Source organism: Mytilus edulis, chromosome 11 (assembly GCF_963676685.1).
Source record: "Mytilus edulis chromosome 11, xbMytEdul2.2, whole genome shotgun sequence".
Classification (NCBI taxonomy): domain Eukaryota; kingdom Metazoa; phylum Mollusca; class Bivalvia; order Mytilida; family Mytilidae; genus Mytilus; species Mytilus edulis.
Genome location: NC_092354.1, coordinates 4,309,505 through 4,330,324, shown reverse-complemented (window position 1 = coordinate 4,330,324; position 20,820 = coordinate 4,309,505). Strand labels below are relative to the sequence as shown.

Sequence of the window (20,820 nt, the reverse complement as noted above, 5' to 3'; positions counted from 1 at the left end):
GACGATAATTTTTTTATTATCTATGAAACAAGAAAATTCGAAATGATTTGTTAATATTCAATACTTCAACTTGATGCCTTCAACCTATCCACATTTGGACAAGTCTATTTCTATGAGATGATGCATCTTACGGACTGATGACAAATAAGGGAAATGCACTTATTGTGTAATTGGTTTTAAACACAAGTTTCGTTCCGCAAAATTATTTGTGCAAACGACATTTCAAGGTCAGTTATTATGATAATTGTGATTTGTCTATATTTAAAAACGTAAACTGGAAGTTTTATTTTTTCACAACAGCAAGTGTTATCAATTTTGTTAGTGATTAATGCATTTCATTTCATAAAAAAAAAATATTTTAATTATTTTTCAGGGATAATGCATTTCTTAGGGTCGGCGGGAATAAAAAAGCATGAAAAGTCAATTTTATTTTTATTCTGGAAATCGGCAAAATCGGGTCGGCGGATCCGTAAACCAACAAATTAAAAAATCCTGGCCTTAAGACCATGACGACAGACTGTACAATAACATGCTGAAGTTGCAATAAGAGTTTGATGAAGGCCCACGTGTAATCCCCTATTGACAATTGCAGAACTCTGGCCAACAGATTTCACATTGGGTATTTAACATGTTTAATCATTTAATCATATTGATAATTAGTCATCCTAATCTGACGCATTTGCTTAATGAAAAGTTGGCAAAACTGCTATACATGTGTCAATGAAAACTATGGCAATCATATCCCTCAGAGCATTCTGCTCTTTGATTTTCATGATATTTGCGCTTTGCCGTCTCTGATTTCCGATTCTTGACTTCCGAGCGATGACCTATCTTAAGATGCTTAAATACATCTCGACCGTTCATTTAGTTTTCATTCTTGAGAAATAAGTCTTTGAAATTAATAATTACCATTTCTGGTGTACCGTTGCTATAACCTGATAATCAGATCAACATTCCCGGATCAATTGGAAAAAATCACAGAATATGAATGAAACCCGGATCCCCATACCTATTTTTTGTTTGATAACCAATCTGTCTTGATCATGATGAGTTTTACTAAAACATGTTGTTTTCGTCTTGTTATTTGATATTTTTTCGACTTTTGTGAATGGATTTTGGGGACTTTTCTTTATGATTATATAAATCAACAATGTCAAGCATCATTTTTTCACTTGTCCACGGTGAACAAAGACACAAAAAATTGCTTGTCCGGTCAATGAACTTTTCTCATCACTTGGCGTCCGTTGTCTGGCGTCCGTTGTCTGGCGTCCGTCTTCCGTAAACTTTTACAAAAATCTTCTCCTCTGAAACTACTTGGCCACAATCATCCTTGGGGTATCTAGTTTAAAAAATGTGTTCGATGACCTGGCCATTAAACCAAGATGGCCGCCATGGCTAAAAATAGAACACAGGGGTAAAATGTATATTTTGGCTTATATCTTTAAAACCAAAGCATTTAGAGCAAATCTGACGTGGGTTTAATTGTTGATCAGGTCAAGATCTATCGGCCCTGAAATTTTCAGACGAATATGACAACCTGTTGTTGGGTTGCTGCCCTGAATTGGTAATTTTAAGGAAATTTTGCAGTTTTTGGTTATTATCTTGAATACTATTATAGATAGAGATAAACTGTAAACAGCAATAATGTTCAGCAAAATAAGACCTACAAATAAGTCAACATGACCAAAATTGTCAGTCAACCCCTTAAGGAGTTATTGCCCTTTATAGTCAATTTTAACAACTTTTTCGTCATTTTTTTCAGCTTGTACACAAATCATCTTCTCTGAAACTACTGGGCCAAATTAAAACTTACTTGGCCACAATCATAATTGTGGTATATAGTTTAAAAAATGTGTCCGATGACCCCACCTACCAAACAAAATGGCCGACATGGCTAAAAATAGAACATAGTGGTAAAATGCAGTTTTTGCTTCATGTCTTTGAAACTAAGACATTTAGGGCAAGTCTTTCAAGATTTAAATGTCCATCAGAATAAGATCTATCCCCTCAAAAATTTCCAGATGAATCCTACAACCAGTTGTTGGGTTGCTGCCCTAAAATTGGTAATTTTAAGTAAATTATGCAGTTTTTGGTTATTATCTTGAATACTATGGTAGATAGAGATAAACTGCAAACAGCAATAATGTTCAGCAAAGTAAGATCTACAAATAAGTCAACATGACAAAAATTGTCAGAGAACCCCTTAAGGAGTTATTGCCCTTTATAGTCAATTTTAACAACTTTTTCATCATTTTTTTCAACTTGTACAAAAATCTTCTTCTCTGAAACTGCTGGACCAAATTTAAACTTACTATGCCACAATCATAATTGTGGTATATAGTTTAAAAATGTGTCCGATGACCCCACCTACCAAACAAAATGGCCGACATGGCTAAAAATAGAACATAGTGGTAAAATGCAGTTTTTGCTTCATGTCTTGGAAACTAAGACATTTAGGGCAAGTCTTTCAAGATTTAAATGTCCATCAGAATAAGATCTATCCCCTCAAAAATTTTCAGATGAATCCTACAACCAGTTGTTGGGGTGCTGCCCTCAAATTGGTAATTTTAAGGAAATTATGCAGTTTTTAGCTCACCTGGCCTAAAAGGCCATGTGAGCTTTTCTCATCATTTGGCGTCCGTCGTCGTCGTCTGTCGTCGTTAACAATTTTTCAAACATCTTCTCCTCTGAAACTACTGAATGGATTTGAATGAAACTTAACATGATTGTTCCTTAGTATATCCTGCACAAAATGTGTGCTTCGATTTTTGATCCGTCAAAAAACATGGCCGCCGTTACTTAAAATAGAACATAGGGGTCAAATGCAGTTTTTGGCTTATATCTCAAAAACGAAAGCATTTAGAGCAAATCTGACATGGGGTAAAAATGTTCATTAGGTCAAGATTTATCAGCCCTGAAATTTTCAGATGAATCAATCATCCAATTGTTGGGTTGCTGCCACTTAATTGGTAATTTTAAGGAAATTTTGCAGTTTTTGGTCATTATCTTGAATATTATTATAGATAAAGATAAACTGTAAACAGCAAAAAAGATCAGCAAAGTAAGATCTACAAATAAGTTAATATGACCAAAATTGTCAATTGACCCCTTAAGGGGTTATTGTCCTTTAATGACAATTTTTCACAATTTGTTCATCATATTTGCTAACTTTAAAAAATCTTCTCCTCTGAAACTACTGAATGGATTTGGTTAAAACTTAGCATGGTTGTTCCTTAGATTATCCTGCACAAAGTGTGTGCTTTGATTTTTGATCCGTCAAAAAACATGGCCGCCGTTACTTAAAATAGAACATAGGGGTCAAATGCAATTTTTGGCTTATATCTCAAAAACGAAAGCATTAAGAGCAAATCTGACATGGAGTAAAAATGTTCATTAGGTCAATATCTATCAGCCCGGAAATTTTCAGATGAATCAAACATCCAATTGTTGGGTTGCTGCCACTTAATTGGTAATTTTAAGGAAATTTTGCAGTTTTTGGTCATTATCTTGAATATTATTATGGATAAAGATAAACTGTAAACAGCAAAAAAGATCAGCAAAGTAAGATCTACAAATAAGTTAATATGACCAAAATTGTCAATTGACCCCTTAAGGGGTTATTGTCCTTTAATGACAAGTTTTCACAATTTGTTCATCATATTTGCTAACTTTAAAAAATCTTCTCCTCTGAAACTACTGAATGGATTTGGTTAAAACTTAGCATGGTTGTTCCTTAGATTATCCTGCACAAAGTGTGTGCTTTGATTTTTGATCCGTCAAAAAACATGGCCGCCGTTACTTAAAATAGAACATAGGGGTCAAATGCAGTTTTTGGCTTATATCTCAAAAACGAAAGCATTAAGAGCAAATCTGACATGGAGTAAAAATGTTCATTAGGTCAATATCTATCAGCCCTGAAATTTTCAGATGAATCAAACATCCAATTGTTGGGTTGCTGCCACTTAATTGGTAATTTTAAGGAAATTTTCAGTTTTTGGTCATTATCTTGAATATTATTATAGATAAAGATAAACTGTAAACAGCAAGTATCTAGTATAAATTTTATATTTCATTTCCTTGTATGTCAAGAAACATAGCTCCTATGGCTAGAATAGAACATAGGAGAAAATGATTTTTTTTTGCTTTTGAAGGAAATAGTTAGATTCAAAGAACATTTAAATAAATTGAAAAGCCAAAATAATCATTGATGAGAGATTAAACCAAAAAAATTCAGGTGAGCGATTCAGGCTCTTGAGAGCCTCTTGTTGGTTATTATCTTGAATACTATTATAGATAGAGATAAACTGCAAACAGCAATAATGTTCAGCAAAGTAAGATCTACAAATAAGTCAACATGACCAAAATTGTCAGAGAACCCCCAGGGATGATTCCACTATATAGTTTAGGGCCGCCGAGCGGTCCTACAATCAGCCAGCGGCCCCAAAAATATTGTTGTGAATATAAATTCCCAATTCTTGACAAGAAAATAAAAATCGATATTTCTGGAAAAGTTTCTGTCACCGATTTAGCAACTATGAATTTTCTTATCGCACCGCGGGTAAATTATCACGTTGTGACCCCCTATGAGACTGTAGGGGGTTAGTAAATTTCATAGGGGGTTCATGACTCGTTGATGGTGACGTCATCTATTAATGTTGTTGTGGTTCAGCAGCCGGATTCAAATTTATTAAAATGTTAGCAGTTTTCCTATTTTTTCGAACTTCAAGATTATATAGTTTATAAGATATTTTGTACAGTTTATAAGATATCTTAAAATAGTAATAGTAAAATAAGATATCTGCAAAGTTGTATAATTTTCATTATATATTTAAAAATTATATTCTCATAAACTTTGTACATGTTGTAAGATATCTTATATGAAAATTATTTATAAGATATCTTTATCAGATATCTTATAAACTTTATGAGAAATCTTAAAAACTCTATGAGATGCTGTATATATAATATATATAAGATATCTTATAAAAATGAGATTATATGAGATATTTTGAATTTGAGATTGTATGAGATATCTTGAATTTGAGATTATATGAGATATCTTGAATTTGAGATTATATGAGATATCTTGAAACTTGAATAACAATGAATAAACAGTAAAAGGGCTTGACATAATTTTCTGTTTTACAGGAAAATAATATTGATTAGTCTTAAATGCATCAGAAAATTCCCAATTAGGATAAAAATTCCCAATTTGATGTTCAGGGGACCCATTTGAAAACACCTGTAATCATCCCTGACCCCTTAAGGAGTTATTGCCCTTTATAGTCAATTTTAACAACTTTTTCGTCATTTTTTTCAACTTGTACAAAAATCTTCTTCTCTGAAACTACTGGACCAAATTTAAACTTACTTGGCCACAATCATAATTGTGGTATATAGTTTAAAAAATGTGTCCGATGACCCCACCTACCAAACAAAATGGCCGACATGGCTAAAATTAGAACATAGTGGTAAGAAATCTTATTTTATGTTTGTTTGTTTCTAGTAGTTAATGCCCCTTAAAAATAATTCTCTTCAAATTACAACTCTTGTGTACAAACATGATACAATGTTGTGTTTTTCTTTATAATGGATATAATGGCAAGTTGGGATGAGGTAAGATTTTCTTCTTTAAAGTCAATGGTCGTGTGACTTATGTTGTCAATAAACTGTACATAAAGATACAGGTGTGTAGTATTCTCAAGAGTCAGACAGGGGGAGAATAGGAGAAATTAAATTGACTACAGTGAACTGAATTTCAATATACAAAATTATCGCTATTTTACGAAATTTTCCTTTGATCTTACTAACTGATAATTTCCTTTCTCAGCACTGTAGAGTGATACCAAAAATTATCGCTAGACACTAAGGGCACACGTGCCATTGTCAATGAAATTGTGTTTTTCTTTTTCAAGATATAATGGCAAGTTGGAATAAGGTAAGATTTTCTTCTTAAAAGAAATGGTCATGTGACTTATGTTGTCTATAAACTGTACATAAAGATACAGGCATGCAATATTCTCAGAGTCAGTCAGTGTCATGTGACCTATGTTGTCTATAAACTGTACAGAAAGAAACAGGAGTGCAGTATTCCTAGGGGGAGAACAGGAGAAATCAAGATTACTACAGTGAACAGAATTTCAAAGGGACATAACTCATTTTTTTAAACATTTTTAAAAGACATTGTATAAATGATAAATGACATTTTATATTTTTTTCTCGTTTCTTTGGTCAAATGTTGGTAAATTGTTTGAAGAATTTTCTGAATGTTATATATATAATTTTATGAAGTGAACTCCTCTAATTAGGGCCCCGCCTTCGGGGGGTCACCGTATAGTGATCAGTCCGTCCGTCCGTCCGTCCGTAACACTTTAACTTTGTGTCCGCTCCATATTTAGAGAACCATAATGATTTCATACTTTATACTTTACATTTTTATTAACCACCTACAGAGGGCGTGTCATGATGTATGTACAACTTCCTAGGTCAAAGGTCAAGGTAAAAAAACTTTGGTTTCAGTCGACAACCCTGTGTCCTGTGGTGAAGATCGTGTTCACTCTATATCTTGAGAACCGTTATGATTTCAAAGTTTATACTTGACATCCATTTTAACCAACACCAGAGGGTGTCTCATGATGTATGTACAACTTCCTAGGTCAAAGGTCAAGGTCAAAAACTTTGGTTTCAGTTGACAACCCCGTGTCCTGTGGTGAAGATCGTGTCCGCTCCATATCTAGATAACTGTTATGATTTTATACTTAATACTTTACATGTTTATTAACCAACGCCAGAGGGTGTGTCATGATGAATGTTCAACTTCCTAGGTCAAAGGTCAAGGTCAAAAACTTTGGTTTCAGTTGACAACCCCGTGTCCTGTGGTGAAGATCGTGTCCGCTCCATATCTAGATAACCGTTATGACTTTATACTTAATACTTAACATGTTTATTAACCAACAGCAGAGGGTGTGTCATGATGTATGTACAACTTCCTAGGTCAAAGGTCAAGGTCAAAAACTTTGGTTTCAGTTGACAACCCCATGTCCTGTGGTGAAGATCGTGTCCGCTCCATATCTAGATAACCGTTATGATTTCAAAGTTTATACTTGACATCCATTTTAACCACCACCAGAGGACGTTATTGACAGCGGGGCCCACAGAGATGGCTCCCATCTCAATGGTATCTAGTTAGATAATAATCTATTTTTATTAAAGGATATATATATTTCATTACATTTAAAGTTGTTGGCATGGATAGAGAAGTTGCAGATCTATATTAGTTTGTGTCACTTGATAGCCTCTTGTTCTTATTGTTGAAGGCCGTATCATTGCCTATAATTGCTTACATCCACTTCATTTGAACTTAAGTTGATAGTTGTCTCATTGGTAATCATATCTCCTTATTTTTATAAATATACAAGGATTTCATTTTCTTTTACAGGATATAATGGCAAGTTCGGATGAGGTAAGTTTTTCTTCTTAAAAGTCATGTGACCTATGTCATGTGACCCATGTTGTCTATAAACTGTACAGAAAGATACAGGCGTGCAGTATTTTCAGATTCAGTCAGTGTCATTTTTGAGATACAGCAGGTTGGATTTTTTTAATTTGAATTTATTTTCTTAAAGAAATGCACTATGAAATAACTGTTCTATGGCCTTTCTTGTTTGAATTGTTTTACATTTGTCATTTTGGAGCCTTTTATAGATTGCTGTTTGGTAAAGGTTTTGCTTATTATTGAAAACTCTCTGGTGAAGAGTCTGAGTCGTCCCATTAGCAATCATACCACATCTTCTTACTTTTAACATTATTTTACAAAAACAAGAAAACACATTTCTGACTGAAAAACCCAATTTCGACAAACTGTTGCTACCAAAACTTTAACATTTTCATATTATGAATTAAGTGCTATGGTCCTTGTGCATGTTGTGATTGATTAAAAAATGACTGTTTATGACATTTCTGTGTAATAACTTGCGAAACATTTAACCAAACCTTTTAAAGTTTTCATATTTCTTGTTTCTCATGTCAAAATGGAGGTCAAGTGTGAGAGTGCCAATTTTCTTTATGCTGTTCAGGAGTTATGGCCCTTCATTGTTTCAACAATGACACTAAAATGTAAGCAAAATGTGTACATCATTTTTACAGCATTTATTTAAAAAAGAGTAACTTTGTTTTAAAGTTTATCTAATTTACTTGTACATGTATATATGGTGGAATGTAATAAAAGGACAATGTTAGAGGATAATCAATTTGGAGAAAATACAGATTTTATCAATTTTAATATTTAATAGTATTGGGGCAATCTTAATATGACATCATGATTACAACACTAATTACTGTATTCTTCATAAAATTACAACTCCTGTATACAAACATGTTTAACCCCTCCTCATTCTTTATGTGCCTATCCCACCTCGGGAGCTTGTAGTTCAGTGGCTATCACTGGTTCTTGTCTGTCATATTTCTTTTTCGTAAAAAGGTTTATTATAAATTAGGTGTAAGTTTTCTCAATTGAATTGTTTCATATTTTTCATGTTGGGGCCTTTTATAGCTGACTATACGGCATGGATTTTTAACCAAATTTTTGAAGTAAAAATCAGTTACTGATTTTCGTTGTACGGCGGGCGTGCTGCAGGTGGCTGCCAATTAGTGCAGGGGTTAAAAAATTTTGTTACAGCTAACTAGCCCAGGACTTATTGGCAGCAGGACTTTACTAGCCCTTTTGGAAGAACTGCTAGTCCATCAAAACTGACCTGCTAGCCCTAGTATGCCTTAAAAATCAAGAGTTTGCTGCATAATACAAAGTGGGTGTCCTTTGTTTTAAAGGAGACATTATACACTGTATTTGATAATTTTTGTTGATCTGTTATTTATTCTTTTGGTGCTTAACCTAACTTAGTTGTTCCCACATTCAAAGCAGACTTTTTATTGGCGTGCTTGGGGCAACTAACGGCAATATTCACAGAGCATTGTCTGTTTTTTTTCCATCAGCAACAGCCAACCTTGCCAGGTGAATCATTGTGTCCCAGTTGTGCCAACTTTTCAGGAAGTGAATGCAATTTTTTTGCTAAATTGTAAAGATCAAAGAGAAAAAACAATAGATCAAAGGAAAATGCCGCCAAATAAGCATGAACATGTGTGAGTCTCGAGCTAAAGACTTGACAGCCCTGCTGTCCTGGACACTATTATTTTTTTTCCGCAGCTTTCCCTGTCGTATTTAGCATTTTTGGGGGATGAATTTTTAGCCTCGTTACTCCCTTCATCTATCGTTTTTCGTTGAAACTGACGAAGTTCCTGGGGTTCCCGAACTAAAATGTTAAGAAATATTTTGTTGCATGGTTACGTGCTCAAGAACTGTGCAACAAGACAGGTCAATACCAATCAATACATCATACCCCAAATACCGTTAATTGGAAATCTCGGCACGATAAGCAATGTACAATACCCCAAGCCATGGTATGAGAAATCGATATTTAAAGTACGAGAATTGCAATCAACACATGATACCAGGCTACCCAGACATGCCAGAGTTATTTGTTCTATTTTTAAAATATGTACAACAGGACCTGTACAAACCAGTTCAAATTCTTGGAATCCCGGATGACTTAATTCAATCGAAATGGCTAACATAGAATAGTGATAAAGGGATTTTTCACTTTCCATTTTGAAAACGTCAAGAATTTTTGTAACTAGTCCGTCGGGCATATCGGATTACACATTTTAATTGCCCGAGGCGTAAATGATCTAGTCCCGGGCGTCGAGCTAGTGGATTTTTTAACCCCTGTAGTGTCAATTCACTTACATGCAAACGCTTTAAAGAATAGATATGTTGTTTCCTGTGACTAAATGAAGGTCAAGGTCAATTTTCATGATTTTAGCTTTTCTTGATGTTCAGTTGTAGCCCTTTCCCAAGAATTCAATGTTTGATGGTTTAATCCATTTCTGTACAAAGGGAAATTTTAAAGTCATGTGTGTTATGAAGGTAGATGTCACAGTTGTTACTTGTTATTTTTGCTGTGTGTGTTAATATTTATTTTTTTACATGATCCTGTTTGTGGTTCAGATTTACAAATATCATTTTCATTATTAATTAAAAATGTAGTTTTAATAAATTTTAGGGAGGACACTTGATTGTTCGTGGCATTCCCTCTTAATTAGAAAATAATCTATTATAAATATTCAATCAGAATCCAAATTCAGAGCTGTTTTAAGCTTAAATGTTGTGTCCATACTTGTTCAACTGTTCAGGGTTCAACCTATGCAGGAAAATCTGGTTTGCTGTAACTTGACAGCCTCCTGTTCTTATTGTTGAAGGCTGTACCATTGCCTATAATTGCTTACATCCACTTCATTTGAACTTAAGTGAGTGGATAGTTGTCTCATTGGTAATCATATCTCCTTATTTTTATAAATATACAATGATTTCATTTTCTTTTACAGGATATAATGGAAAGTTGGGATGAGGTAAGTTTTTCTTCTTAAAAGTCAGTGTCATGTGACCTATGTCATGTGTCCCATGTTGTCTATAAACTGTACATAAAGATACAGGTGTGTAGTATTCTCAGAGTCAGTCAGTGTCATGTGACCTACAAAATGTGTGTCATGTGATCTATGTTGTCTACAAACTGTACATAAAGATACAGGCGTGCAGTATTCTCAGAGTCAGTCAGTGTCATGTGACCTATGCCATGTGACTTATGTTGTCTATAAAATGTACATAAAGATACAGGTGTGTAATAGTCTCAGAGTCAGTCAGTGTCATGTGACCTATGTCATGTGACCTATTTCATGTGACCTATGTTATAAAGATACAGGCGTGCAGTATTCTCCGGGGGAGAACAGGAGAAATCAAAATGACTACAATGAACAGAATTTCAATATACAAAATTCCAGGAGACAAAAAAAAAGAAACGTAAGTTATTGTAGGACATTCATAACTCTTTAAGGTGGCTCGGGCCTATTCGAAGTTTCTATCAGAAGTGCCGTATTTTTTGTTCTTTTATTCTTTACAGAAAGTGAATCAAATTGGTCGAAAAAAAATAGGGGGTCACGGACCATTTAAGCTCAAAATTTTACTTTTAAACAGGTATTTAAAGGGACCATTTTTCAATGAAATGATAGGGAAAATAGAGGTGTTGACATATTTTTATCGGAATATCAAAAAAACGTTCTATGACACTTGGTCCAAAACTGTAATATAAAAAGCTGCACTATAGCTTCAAAGAATGAGCAAATAAAAAACATAGGTCACGGATAAGGAAAAAAAAATATTTTGCCTTAAAACCCAAATTTTGGCGGGAAAATGGTGAAAATGGATGAAATGTCATTTTGACCCTTTAACAAATACGGATAATAACGAAAATATTCTATTAGTCACATAACTACAATGATTTAACATTTGTAATCAATCAAAATATTTAAAAAAAATATATCTAATTTACGTCAAATACTTTTGTAATTTATGCGTGAAATTATGCGCAGTCGAATAGTCCTGAGCCACCTTAAGTTGAAGAGAATCTGACAACGCCATGGAAAAAAATGAAAAACAATCAAAATTCAACGGTCTACATTAGTCATTTCAGGGCCTTTTATAGCTGACTATGCCATATGGGCTTTGATCATTGTTGAAGGCTGTACGTTGACCTATACATGCTATAGTTGTTATGTTCTGTGTCATTTTGTCTATTTTGTAGAATTGTCTCATTGGCAATCATACCACGTCTTCTTTTTATATTCAAAACATTACATAAAAAACTAAAGACTGAGCAACACAAACCTTAACAAAATCATAGGCTAATCTCAAAACTGATGCATACTACAGACTTTTCTAAAAAAAAAAACTGAAATTATACACAACAATTTCATTCCTTCTTGCACCGTTTATATATTTGATTTTACTTCTATTGGTTGTTCATAATTGACTGAGTACCAGGATGTCTTACCGCAAAGTAGGTTACATGTAGAAAAAATATAGAACCAAGTATCAAAAGTCAGTAATATAAAAATAGACAATTGCTTTTACAACAACTCTGTATAGACTTTCTGATTGGTCCTAACAAAGATTTGTTTTGCTTACAGAAACTTCTTACAGCTGCAGAGGAGGGGAATATAAAAGAGGTAGAATTATGTGTAAAGAACAGAGCTAACTTGGAATGTAGAGATGTTGTAAGTAAAGTAAAATGTTTAACACATTTACAGATATTTATTATAAAATACACATAATGTGGATCAGTTAAACACTGCCCTTGTTAGTGTTCAGTGATTCAGTGTACATTCTATTTATTGCAAATACTCTTGTCTTCAAAAATTAAGAAACATAGTATTATGATATATTGTGATTTACTTTATTACACCGATGAATACCACTCCAGTTTGTATGTCAAAGAGTTGCTGTCTGATACTTCGTAGCTGTATACAACTGAAATATTGTGATTTACTTTATTACACGTAACATAGTATTCTACACAAAAAACATTACTTTGGTTAAAAAAAAATCTTGCATGACCATGACTCGAGACATGACACCTGATCATACAACTTTCATTGACCACTCCTGTTCTAAACATGCAATTTGACACCTGATTCTACAACATTCATTAACCACTTCTGTACTGAACATAACATGTGACACCTGATCATAAAACCTGCATTTACCACTCTTGAACTGAACATGACATGTGACCCCTGATTATACCATATACATTTACCACTCTTGTACTGAACATGACATGTGACACCTGATCATAAAACATGCATTTACCACTCTTGAACTGAACATGACATGTGACACCTGATCATACACCATGCATTTACCACTCCTGTACTGAACATGACATGTGACACCTGATCATACAACTTGCATTTACCACTCCAGTACTGAACATGACATGTGACACCTGATCATACAACCTGCATTTACCACTCCAGTACTGAACATGACATGTGACACCTGATCATACAACATTCATATGCCACTCATGTACTGAACATGACATGTGACACCTGATCATACAACATACATTTACCTCTCTTGTACTGAACATGAAATGTGACACCTGATCATACACCATGCATTTACCACACCTGTACTGAACATGACATGTGACACCTGATCATACACTATGCATTTACCACACCTGTACTGAACATGACATGTGACACCTGATCATACAACATTCATTTACCACTGTTCTACTGAACATGACATGTGACACCTGATCATAAAACTTTCATTTACCACTCTAGTACTAAACATGACACGTGTCACCAGATCATACCACATTCATTAACCACTCTAGTACTAAACATGATATTGAACACCTGATTATTCAACATTCATTAACCACTCCTGTACTGAACATGACATGTGACACCTGATCATACACCATGCATTTACCACTCCTGTACTGAACATGACATGTGACACCTGATCATACACCATGCATTTACCACTCCTGTACTGAACATGACATGTGACACCTGATCATACACCATGCATTTACCACTCCTGTACTGAACATGACATGTGACACCTGATCATACAACATTCATTTACCACTGTTCTACTGAACATGACATGTGACACCTGTTCATACAACATACATATGCCACTCTTGTACTAAACATGACATGTGACACCTGATCATACAACATTCATTTACCACTGTTCTACTGAACATGACATGTGACACCTGTTCATACAACATACATATGCCACTCTTGTACTAAACATGACATGTGACACCTGATCATACACCATGCATTTACCACTCCTGTACTGAACATGACATGTGACACCTGATCATACACCATGCATTTACCACTCCTGTACTGAACATGACATGTGACACCTGATCATACACCATGCATTTACCACTCCTGTACTGAACATGACATGTGACACCTGATCATACAACATTCATTTACCACTGTTCTACTGAACATGACATGTGACACCTGTTCATACAACATACATATGCCACTCTTGTACTAAACATGACATGTGACACCTGATCATACAACATTCATTTACCACTGTTCTACTGAACATGACATGTGACACCTGTTCATACAACATACATATGCCACTCTTGTACTAAACATGACATGTGACACCTGATCATACACCATGCATTTACCACTCCTGTACTGAACATGACATGTGACACCTGATCATACACCATGCATTTACCACTCCTGTACTGAACATGACATGTGACACCTGATCATACAACATTCATTTACCACTGTTCTACTGAACATGACATGTGACACCTGTTCATACAACATACATATGCCACTCTTGTACTAAACATGACATGTGACACCTGATCATACAACATTCATTTACCACTGTTCTACTGAACATGACATGTGACACCTGTTCATACAACATACATATGCCACTCTTGTACTAAACATGACATATGACACCTGATCATACAACTTTCATTTACCACTGTTGTACGGAACATGACATGTGACACCTGATCATAAAACTTTCATTTACCACTCTTGTACTGAACATGACATGTGACACCTGATCATAAAACTTTCATTTACCACTCTTGTGCTGAACATGACATGTGACACCTGATCATACACCATGCATTTACCACTATTGTACTAAACATGACATGTGACACCTGATCATACAACATACATTTATCACTCCTGTACTGAACATGACATGTGACACCTGATTATACATTCATTTACCACTCTAGTACTAAACATGACACGTGTCACTAGATCATACCACATTCATTAACCACTCCTGTACTAAACATGACATGTACACCTGATCATACAACCTGCATTTACCACTCCTGTACTGAACATGACATGTGACACCTGATCATACACCATGCATTTACCACTCCTGTACTGAACATGACATGTGACACCTGATCATACAACTTTCATTTACCACTGTTGTACGGAACATGACATGTGACACCTGATCATAGAACTTTCATTTACCACTCTTGTACTGAACATGACATGTGACACCTGATCATAAAACTTTCATTTACCACTCTTGTACTGAACATGACATAACACCAGATCATATCACATACATTTACCTCTCCTGTACTGAACATGACATGTGACACCTGATTATACTACATACATTTACCACTCCTGTACTGAACATGACATGTGACACCATTGCTATATTACCCTTACACTCACTACATACACCATTGCTATATTACCCGTATACTCACCACAACACATATGATATGAAGCAGCTGGTAGACACCCAACATTTAACACGGTAATACCACTAAATATTTTCTAAGCTTTGATCATTATTTTGAATCGACACAAAATACTGTTAATCAGACAGGTTTACTGGACAACACATATTTGTTAGAATTATATAAAGTGGGATCTCATTTTATTTGTAACACATAACTGAATCAGATCGTTATGGTTTTATTTTGTTTCCTGATGAAAAATTATTTTGTAAACATCTGATTTTAATGAGAAGTTGATGAGAAAAAGTTGTGTTAACATCTTTAGTCAGATAATGTTAATTCTACAGATCTAATGTAAAACATCTTTTAAAAAAAACAAATGCTTGACAGAATTATATAAAGTGGGGTCTTATTTTACTCGTCTCATCGTACTGAATCAGAAAATATAACTCGTTTTGATGTTTCTTGAAAAAAATTTTTTTTTTAACTTTGATCATTCTACTGAATCATTGTTAATCAGACAGATTTAATGGACAACAAATATTTGATAGAATTATATAAAGTGGGGTCTCATTTTAATTGTCTTGTCCAGCTGAGTCCATTGATATAAATATTGTTTAGTTTCTAGAAAAAAAACTTTTTTTTAACCTGACAGTTCTGATGGAAGTTCTGACATCTCACAATAAAACATGTTGTTTTTTTTGTTGTTTATGTAGAATATAAATACAAGTGTGACTGGTCATTTTATTCAGTTTTGACCACTGACTCATGTGATATATATTTTGTTTATATTTATTACACAATATTGTCCAGTTTATGACACAAGTTTTGATGTCTGTTATATGTTGATATTACAGAGAGGATGGACACCATTAATGTGGGCGGCTGTGGGAGGACAGCTGGAGGTGGTGACTTTCCTAGTTACTCACGGAAGTCAGTTAGAAGCCACAGACACCGTGGTAATGATAGATATAATCAACTTACTCTGACCAAACATCACTTTATACAGAATCTACACAAAATCATGTTGTTAATCAGACAGATTTAATGGACAACAAATATTTGTTAGAATTATATAAAGTGGGGCCTCATTTTATTCGTAACACAGAACTGAATCAGATAGTTAAGGTTTTATTTTGTTTCTTGACAAAAAATTATTTTGTAAACATCTGATTTTAATGAAAAGTTAAAGAGAACAAGTTGTGTTAACATCTTTAATCAGATAATGTTAATTCTACAGATTTAATGTAAAACATCTTTTAAAAATAACAAATACTTGACAGAATTATATAAAGTGGGGTCTTATTTTTCTTGTCTCTTCGTACTGAATCAGAAAATATAACTCGTTTTAATGTTTTTTGAAAAAAGTATTTTTTTTAACCTGACAGTTCTGATGGAAGTTCTGACATCTCACAATAAAACATGTTGTTTATTTGTTGTTTATGTAGAATATAAATACAAGTGTGACTGGTCATTTTATTCAGTTTTGACCACTGATTCATGAGATATATATTTTGTTTATATTTATTACACAACATTGTCCAGTTTATGACACAAGTTTTGATGTCTGTTATATGTTGATATTACAGGTTGGATGGACACCATTAATGTGGGCGGCTGTGTTCGGACACCTGGAGGTAGTGACTTTCCTATTCACTCACGGAAGTCAGTTAGAAGCTACAGATAAGGTAATGATAGATATAATCATCTTACTCTGACAAAACATCACTTTATACAGAATCTACACAAAATCATGTTGTTAATCAGACAGGTTTAATGGACAACAAATATTTGTTAGAATTATATAAAGTGGGGTCTCATTTTATTTGTAACACAGAACTGAATCAGATAGTTAAGGTTTCATTTTGTTTCTTGACAAAAAACTATTTTGTAAACATCTGATTTTTAATGAGAAGTTGATGAGAACAAGTTGTGTTAACATCTTTAGTCAGATAATGTTAATTCTACAGATCTAATATAAAACATCTTTTAGAAATAATAAATACTGGACAGAATTATATAAAGTGGGGTCTTATTTTTCTTGTCTCTTCGTACTGAATCAGAAAATATAACTTGTTTTAATGTTTCTTGAAATTTTTTTTTTTTTAAAACTTTTGATCATTCTTCATGTTCTATGTAATCAATGTTAATCAGACAGATTTAATGGACAACAAATATTTGACAGAATTATATAAAGCGGGGTCTCATTTTAATTGTCTTGTCCAGCTGAGTCCATTGATATAAATATTGTTTATGTTTCTAGAAAAAAAGTCTTTAGTCAGATAATGTTAATTCTACAGATTTAATGTAAAACATCTTTCAAAAATAACAAATACTTGACAGAATTATATAAAGTGGAGTCTCATTTTTCTTGTCTCTTCGTACTGAATCAGAAAATATTACTCGTTTTAATGTTTCTTGAAAACAGTTTTTTTTTCAACTTTGATCATTCTACTGAATCAACATAAAATCATGTTGTTTACCATACATGTTAAATGGACAACAAATACTTGTGAGACTTATATAAAGTGAGGGTTGCTATTATTTGACTTGTTACACTTATATAAAGTGAGGGTTGCTATAATTTGACTTGTGAGACTTATATAAAGTGAGGGTTGCTATTATTTGACTTGTTACACTTATATAATTAAGAGTTTATTATTTTTGTTTACCTTTTTTTGTTTCACTGAATCAGAAAAAGTGAATTTATATCTTAATCTACCATTAAATAGTTTATACACAAATATAATTGGATATTTTCTTACCCGATGTTATATTTCTTACATTTGGTAAATTGTTTGACTCCTCTCATGATTTTATTATCACACACCATTAACATGTTTATATTTTTATATTGTTATAGGGTGGACGCACAGCTTTACATTGGGCTGCTTGGAATGGACATATTGATGTAACAAAATGGTTAACAGATCAAGGATGCAGTCCTTGGGTGAAAACAAAAGAGGTAACATTCAGTTTTATTCTTATTAGATAGATAGATATTTTATTCTCTAAAAACTAAATACAAGTCAACAGAGAAAGTACAAATACAATATAAATACAAATACAATAGTTGAGGATAAACAGCTGCAGATAAAATATGATAAAGTACAACTTTTAAGTTTATGATGAAATACCTGTATAATAAACAGGTTAAACTAATTATGAAGAAATCAGTTTGTGCTTAACTTTTACATGGAGGGACAAACCTTTTTATTAATACACTTAATGAATGAACACAGTTTTCTTAAGGAGGCTCGCGGGTATAAGATTTTCAGAAATTTTTTTTTTTCATTAAATACAAATTTCATTTATTACCTTAAGTAGTTATTACTTTATCATTATGGTACAAGAATCATTCCAATAAATCAATTGGTGTTGGCCTCAGGTGACTTTTAAAATGTAGATATCATTGGAAAAGCTCAAAATCATCTCTTTTTTGTGCAAAAATGCCATTTTTGGCATTAAATTTGAAATATCTTTTTTAACTCATCGGTGACCTATATTTTTCAAAAAAGCTGTACATAAACTAATTTACTGTAAAATTTAAGCGATTTCTGTAATTTAGTTCTTTTTTTATTTCGATATTACAACTATTTCCCCTATTAGGTAAACAGAAAAAAGGACATGAAGAAAAATGTATGCTTCTTTCGAAGGCAGATTGTGAGCGTAAATGAATGGTGACCACATTTTTTTTAAAATTAAACAAATGATTCAGACCCGCGAGCCCCCTTAAAACTGATTGTTTTTGTCGAGCTTTTGACTTTAATCTCAGAAAGCTCGGCATAGGAATAGTGATCAAGCAGTGGCTGCGGCGTTAGCTAACTTCTTAAAAGCTTTATATTTTAGAAGGTGGTAGACCTGGATGCTTCATATTTTGTATATGGATGCCTCATTTTACGAAGTTTCCGCCAGTCACATTTCCAATGTCCTTGACCTCATTTTCATGATTCAGTGACTACTTGAAAAAAACTTATTTTGTAATTTAAATTCTCTTTTATAAGTAATAGTATAACTATATTTGTTATGTGCGTACCTTGCAAGGTCCTCATGCCCGTCAGACAGTTTTCACTTGACCTCGACCTCATTTCATGGATCAGTGAACATTCAACAAGGTTAAGTTAAGTGGACAAGTCCATATCTCAGATATTATTGGAAGGACTGTAAGGTGTACATGTCCAACTGGCAGGTGTCATCTGACCTTGACCTCATTTTCATGGTTCAGTGGTTATAGTTAAGTGTTTGTGTTTTGGTCTGTTTTTCTTATACTGTATGCAATAGGTCTACTATATTTGGTGTATGGAATGATTGTAAAGTGTACATGTCTAGCTGGCAGGTGTCAACTGACCTTGACCACATTTTCATGGTTGAATGGTCAAATATAAAAAAGAAGATGTGGTATGATTGCCAATGAAACAACTGTCCACAACAGACCAAAATGACACAGACATTAACCGTACGGCCTTCAACAATGAGCAAAGCCCATACTGCATAGTCAGCTATAAAAGGCCTTGATAAGACAATGTAAAACAATTCAAACGAGAAAACTAACTGCCTTATTTATATAAAAAAATGAACGAAAAGTTAAGTTTTTGAGTTTTGGTCTTTTTTCTAATACTACACAATGTATATACAATAGGTCAACTATATTTATACCCCATGCAACGAAGTTGCGGAGGGTATAATGTTTTTGACCCGTCCGTCCGTCCGTCCGTCGTCAGTCCGTCAGTCCTGTTTCTTTGTCATCGCAACTCCTCTCAAACCACACAACAGAATTTCACGAAACCTTTTCAGATAATAAGGACATACTATGTAGTTGTGCATATCGACAGGAAATTGCAATTCAATTTTTTTTACAGGAGTTACGCCCCTTTGAACTTATTTACTTTAATGTACTACTGCAACAGTTTGTCATCGCAACTCCTCTCAAACCACACAACAGAATTTCACGAAACCTTTTCAGATAATAAGGACATACTATGTAGTTGTGCATATCGACGGGAAATTGTGATTCAATTTTTTTTCTAGGAGTTACGCCCCTTTGAACTTATTTACTTTAATGTACTACTGCAACAGTTTGTCATCGCAACTCCTCTCAAACCACACAACAGAATTTCACAAAACCTTTTCAGATAATAAGGACATACTATGTAGTTGTGCATATCGACTAGAAATTGCGATTCAATTTTTTTCTAGGAGTTACACCCTTTTGAACTTATTTACTTTAATGTACTACTGCAACAATTTGTCATCGCAACTCCTCTCAAACCACACAACAGAATTTCACGAAACCTTTTCAGATAATAAGGACATGTATATCGACAGGAAATTACGGTTCAATTTTTTTTCTAGAAGTTATGCCCCTTTGAACTTATTTGCTTCAATGTACTTCTGCAACAGTTTGTCATCGCAACTCCTCTGAAAACACACAACAGAATTTCATGAAATTTTGTAGATAATAAGGACATACTATGTATATTGAAATTATTATTAATATTTTTTCTTTTACAATTTTTTTTCTTATACTTATTTAATTTCTCCAATGACAATGTGGGGACATGGGGTATGTGAGCGTGCTCACTAAGGTTCTTTAATTGGTGTATGGAAATGTTTTATG

General features: G+C 33.7%; 1 long non-coding RNA gene across 1 annotated transcript; it reads left to right on the top strand.

The window, feature by feature from the left end:
* Positions 1 to 499: 499 nt before the first annotated feature.
* On the top strand, positions 500 to 12,787 carry LOC139493913 (uncharacterized). Its single transcript, XR_011657097.1, has 4 exons — positions 500 to 619; positions 7,439 to 7,462; positions 10,441 to 10,464; positions 12,079 to 12,787. It is a non-coding gene; the product is annotated as an uncharacterized lncRNA (long non-coding RNA).
* The last annotated feature ends 8,033 nt before the right edge of the window (positions 12,788 to 20,820 follow it).